This window comes from Saccopteryx bilineata, chromosome 4 (genome assembly GCF_036850765.1).
Source record: "Saccopteryx bilineata isolate mSacBil1 chromosome 4, mSacBil1_pri_phased_curated, whole genome shotgun sequence".
Classification (NCBI taxonomy): domain Eukaryota; kingdom Metazoa; phylum Chordata; class Mammalia; order Chiroptera; family Emballonuridae; genus Saccopteryx; species Saccopteryx bilineata.
This window is the reverse complement of record NC_089493.1, coordinates 2165660-2171894: the sequence shown is the minus strand read 5'-3', so window position 1 is coordinate 2171894 and position 6235 is coordinate 2165660. Positions and strand designations below refer to the sequence as shown.

General features: G+C 50.2%; 1 pseudogene; it reads right to left on the bottom strand.

Annotated features, from left to right (window-relative positions):
• Window positions 1-202: 202 nt before the first annotated feature.
• Window positions 203-299, bottom strand: LOC136337101 (small nucleolar RNA SNORA31; annotated as a pseudogene).
• Between the last annotated feature and the right edge of the window lie 5936 nt (window positions 300-6235).

The window sequence follows — 6235 nt, the reverse complement described above, 5'->3', positions numbered from 1 at the left end:
CATGTATGTGAGGGTTTAGTATAGTGAGCTCTCTAGGCTGTGCCCTGAATCTGTCCATCTGTCCTTTAGCCCAGTGGCCCCCAACCCCTGGCCGCGGGCTGGTACCGGTCCGCAGAGGAAGAATAAATAACTTATATTATTTCCATTATATATATATTTAAGTCTGAACAATGTTTAATTTTTTTTATTTTATTTATTTTTTTATTGTATTCCCCCATTCAATCTTGGCTGCCACAGTCAGACAGAAAGAAAGCGCGAGGACCCTTTTTCTTGCATCTACAATGGAGCCCCAGCAGCAATGTTTTATTTTTAAAAAATGACCAGATTCCCTCTGTTACATCCATCTAAGACTCACTCTTAGATGTTTGTCTCGGTCACATGATACATTTATCCGTCCCACCCTAAAGGCCAGTCCGTGAAAATATTTTCTGACGTTAAACCGGTCTGTGGCCCAAAAAAGGTTGAGGACCACTGCTTTAGCTTGTACCACACTGTTTTGGGGGTTTTTTTGTTTGTTTGTTTGTTTTTTGTTTGTTTCTGAAGCTGGGAACGGGGAGAGACAGTCAGACAGACTCCTGCATGTGCTCGACCGGGATCCACCCAGCACGCCCACCAGGGGGCGATGCTCTGCCCCTCTGGGGCGTTGCTCTGACCAGAGCCACTCTAGCGCCTGGGGCAGAGGCCAAGGAGCCATCCCCAGCGCCCGGGCCATCTTTGCTCCAATGGAGCCTCGCTGCGGGAGGGGAAGAGAGAGACAGAGAGGAAGGAGAGGGGGAGGGGTGGAGAAGCAGATGGGCGCTTCTCGTGTGTGCCCTGGCCGGGAATCGAACCCCGGGACTTCTGCACGCCAGGCCGACGCTCTACCACTGAGCCGACCTGCCAGGGCCTGTACCACACTGTTTTAATTAGGGTGGCTTTGCAGTAAGTTTCAAGTCGGGAAGTGTGACTCCTACTTCCTCCTTTTTCTGGACTGTTTTGGCTTTTCACGGCCCCTTGCGAGGCTGTCTGAATTTGGGGATTGGCCTCTCTGCTTCTGTGGGAAAGGGCTGCTGGGATTTTTGTAGAGATCATGGCCTTGGGTCCAACTGACCTTTTTACAGCGTCCAGTCTTGTCCGTGAACACAGGATGCCTTCGTTTATTTCCTCTTGAATTCCTTCCAGTGACGGTTTGTAGATTTCCAGCGTCCCAGGCTTCCCCCAGCTTGGTTAGGTGTGTTTCCAAATGTGTGATCCTTTTAGGTGCTGTTGTTGTAGATGTAACTGGTTTCTTCATTTCCTTTTCTCTCCTGGATTATATTTTATCTCAGTACGAACTGCTGGCTAACATGTTAAATATGTTTACTTGTTTATTTTCTGTTTCCTAACCTGGAATGAAACTTCCACAGGGGCCAGAGCTTTGACAGGCTGCCCCAGTCTCGGGGGTCAAAACAGTGTTGGACACAGAGTGTGGTGTGCAACTGTTACCTGTACTGCCATCCACTTAAATTACTCTGGTATTCTTCTTGTGCCACTATAAAGAATATTGCAACATCCCCTGACCAGTTGGTGGTGCAGTGGATAGAGCATCAGATTGGGATGCAGAGGAACCAGGTTCGGAACTCAAGGTTGCTGGCTTGAATGCAGGCTCATCCAGCTTGAGCAGGGGCTCACCAGCTTGAGCACGGGGTCGCTAGCTTGAGCGTGGGATCATAGACATGACCCCGTGGTCACTGGCTGAAGCCCAAGGTTGCTGGCTTGAGTCCAAGGTCGCTGGCTTGAGCAAGGGGTCACCAGCTCAGCTGGAGCCCCCCAATCAAGGCACAGATGAGAAAGCAATCAATGAACAACTAAGGTGTCACAACGAAAAACTGATGATTGATGCTTCTCCTCTCTCTCCCTTCCTGTCTCACTGTCTCTCTCTGTCCCTCTGTCTCTCTCTCTCTCTCTGTCACAAAATGAACGATATTTTCTGCAATGGAGGTTTATTTTTATGGCAGATCAAATTCCATCAGGATTGATGTTCATTTGTCTTTTCACTTGTATTTGTGGTTGACAGGCCGCTCTCCAAGGCTCTGGATGCCTCTCGTGTCTACCATCAGTGTGTGAGTCCCCAGTCCCTCAGCCCAAGACCCCTGGGCACTGGCCTGCCCCCGCGCCCTGGTCACTGGGGCTTTTACTGACATTTTCTTGACAGCCATCAAATCCACGCGTTTGTTTGTCAACCGTTGGTCTTTGCTCTTCCGTGAACGGCTTGTTAATACTTTGTCCGTCTTTCCATTGGTTCTATTTTTTATTATTATTTTTTTTAGGTTTTATTTATCCACTTTTAGATAAAGAAAGGAGAGAGAAGGGTGGGGGGAGGAGCAGGAAGCATCAACTCCCATTAGTACCTTCACCAGGCAAGCCCAGGGTTTCAAACCAGCGACCCCAGTGTTCTAGGTCGACGCTGGATCCACTGCGCCACCACTGGTCAAGCCCGTTGGTTTTTATAAAAATCTGTTTGTTGTTGTTTTGTCAATTTCCAAGAGCCCTTTGTATATTACAGATACCCATCATTTGCCTGTCACCTGTTTTGCAAGTACATACTTTTCAAATTTATCATTTTCATGTTGAGTTTCTTTATGGTATCTCTTCCCACATAACATTTAATAATTCTATAGAGTCAAATATATCTACCTTTAAAATACATATGGCTTTCGGGTGCCCAGCTTGGGTTAGGACGTTCTTCTCCACCCTGGGTTACACGTGTGCTGATCCAGTTGAACCCAACTCTTTTGCTTTCTACAAGTAATTCTTTCATCCGTCTGGTCTGAACCCTGACACCCTGTGGAATGATCCCGTCCTGCTGGCAGCGCCTGTGAAACATCCGTCCTTTCTTCCCGGATTTACCTTCCTGTTCTGCTGAGTGCGGTTCTCTGGTGGGTGGTGGCTGTTCCTAGAATTTCTCCTTGGGGGTGGGGGGTGGAGCTCCCCATCTCTCCCTACGTGGCTGTTGTCTTTCTTTCCTGGGCTGCACGAGGTTGGCCCCACTCCTGGGAGGCACATTCTTTGTGGCTCTTTTTCTTTCTCTTCTTGGGTGTCTTTTACTTCCTTACAAGTTTTTTTTTAGGACCTGGGGTTCCACGTGGTCTTGCTTTTCTTCCCACCAAGCTTGGCACCGATCTACCAGGTTCACAGCTTTCCTCCCGTAGGGCCTGAGCCTTCCCTACCAGTCACCAGGTCGTGTGTGTTTCTTTGTCGCTGATGTCTAGAGTCTCCGTTTCCAGAAGCCCGTTATTGCGATAGAAAAAAACAACAATAAGATTATTCCACATTCTCTTCTTCTTGCCAGATTGTTAGACTATTTTGTTACCATTAGTACTTTTTACCAGAGGCTCCTAGATTGTCCGGTGTTTCAAGGTACCATCCCCAGAGGGAGGCTCTGTGACCCCCGTTTTCCAATGCGCACACTAATTAGTATTTTGTTGTCGTTGTTTTCACAAATGGATGGTTATCCGCTCTTTTCTTGTACAGCTGTTACCGGCTGGGGCAGGGGCCCCGCCGTTCCCTGTGGGATGGAGTGGAGTCAGCCGCAGAACCCGCTGTTCTCTGAAGGCAAGCAGACCTCTGCTCTGGCTAGATGGCCTGGTCCCCATGCTCGCCTCCTGGGCTGGGTCCCTCTGCCCCTCCGGACTGGGGGGGGGGACGGGAGGTGGGAGTGGTGGCCTGGAGCATAAAGACAGACGATGATGAGGCCAGAGGTGAAGGGCTGGGTCAAGTGGATGTCCTACCCAGCTCAGGTGTGACTTGACCGGAAGGCCGCAGGGAGCCAGTTGGTGTTTGGAGGATGGCCACTTTCTGCCAGGTAGAGATGGAAGTCAGAGCGCAGGTCCTGAGAAAGGGCAGCGAGACAAGACGTTCTGGGGAGAGCAGACATCTGGGGCTCGTCCTCCACCGCCCCCGCGCACCCCTCCCCCTGGGGCTGCCCCGGTGTGCCCTCAGGTCGGGCGCAGGCCCTGACACCCCCACCTTGCCTGCAGCCTGCAGGGGCCAGCTCCCCCTCCCCAGAGTCCGCCTCGAACCAGCGTCCCGAGTGGGAATGGCGCGGAAGTAAGAAAATAGGGCTTAAAAGAGAAAAAGGGTGAGCTCGGGAGGACCCTGCAATGCAGAAGATAGCTTGCAAAACGCGGGTCTCCGCCCCCCTACCTGGTTTATTTATAGGCCAAAGGGAAGTCATGAACAAATCAAAGAGATCATGAAAACAAAGTCACATTTCCAAGGCAACCCAAGAATTCTCCCAAGGGCAGAAAACCCCCACCCTACATAACATCTTAACTTCACAAAACAAAGAATAAAAAGGAAACTGCCTCCAGTCTCTCCGAGGGACATGGGGGACAGGAGGAAGACAAACAATCCAGCATCACAGCTAACGTGGATATGTGGAGAGAAACCTAGCCTTTAGCAACTTACCAAGCAACTGAGGTGGGGGTTTGGGATGAGTGCAAATACTCAGCTTCATATCCAATATGGAGGAGTGGGGGGGAGAACTTAGCCTTTTGCTAAGCTTCGAACTACAAGCACTTTGCTACTTGTAGTCTCCCACAAGAGTCAGGACTCCCTGGTGTGGGGAGCTCTCCAAGTCTGTAGGGTGTCCCAGAAGCAGACCCTGAGACAGGACTGGGGTGCACACTGAGGAAGAGGGGTGGGGAATGAGAGGGGGCTGGGAAGGCAGCCTTGTTGGCCGCAGTGGGAGCCCCACCTCCAAGGGAATGTAGGGAAGGGTTGGCAGCGACCTCCCTGGAGCCAGGGTCCCCCCAGCTTGAGAGCAGCTACCCAGGGTCTGCTGTTCTGCTACTAGACTTCACAGTCAGGTTCCTAACTTCAGTTATTTTAGTTAATTCTAGAATATTCATCTGATTGCCCCACCACCCCCATAGATTCTAGGCCTCCTGTAAAATTTTTTAACTTGTCATTTATTTGTAGAGTGTTGAATCATAATTATTTAAAAAGCCGTGTCTGGTAACCCCAATATCTGGGTCACCTGTGAGTCGGCTTCTTCTACTTTTTTTCTCTAGTTTCTTGTATTTATTTATTTCTTGTGACTTTGGTTTCTGCGTCCAGGCTTGCCTGGCCTTTTGGAGTGACCGTGGGACGTTGTGAAGGAAACCCTGTGGAGGCTGCAGACCGGCTCTGTTTCTAGTTTGCTGCAGCGAACATCACATTCAGGGGCCTCCGCCGAGACCCTGGGTGACTTCCAGGTGGCTCGTCCTGGATGCCAGAGCCTTCTAGGCTTTTAGCCGCCACATTCCGCTTGGCTTCTTGGCCCGCAGCCCAAACCGCTTAGAAAGGAGCAAGGGTGGGTGGTCACTCTTAATGCCCACGCTTGTCTCCCAGGCCTGTGAGAACCGGAAAGCTGCCCGTCCCGCTTGGCCTCTAGGCCTAGCACCATTGACAAAGTAGCCAAGTTTTCCCCCAAGGAGCAACCTGAATGCCGGTTCATGTTAGATCGGAGCAAATTGCCTCTGCACGGGCCCCGGGCCCCTGGCATCCTGGCTGCCTTTGTTGCTCACTGACTCTTCAAACAGCTCTTTAAAAAATAAATAAAAAAATAAAATTAAACTTCTATTTATTTATTTGAGAGAGAAAAGGGGGTAGAGAGAGAGAGAGAAACATTGATTTATTGTTCCACTTATTTATGCATTCAGTGGTGGCTCCTTGTATGCGCCCCGACGGGGATTCAGCTGACGACCTGGCTGTGATCAGGCAGACGCTCTAAGCACCTGAGCTACAATCCAGCTCTCAGAGTTGCTGTTGCTGCAGCCTTGCGTCTGATACTTTCTTTCACTGTAGCAGGAAGCAAAAGGTTTTGCTTTCTTTTTTGTTTCTTTTTGTTTTGTTTGAAATTGATTTTGGAGAAAGAGAAACATTGATGTGTCCTTCCTTTTCTTTATGGGTCACTGGTTTATTTCCTGTAGAAGGGTTTTTACTTTGCGTGGAGTTTCACCATGGTGATGAAAAAAAAATAGTCTAATAAATATGACGGGTGGCCTGGGTTTGATTCCCGGCCAGGGCACACAGGAGAAGCACCCATTTGCTTCTCCACCCCTCTGCCGTGCTTTCCTCTCTGTCTCTCTCTTCCCCTCCCGCAGCCAAGGCTCCATTGGAGCAAAGATGGCCCGGGCGCTGGGGTTGGCTCTGTGGCCTCTGCCTCAGGCGCTAGAGTGGCTCTGGTCGCAACATGGCGACACCCAGGATGGGTAGAGCATTGCCCCTGGTG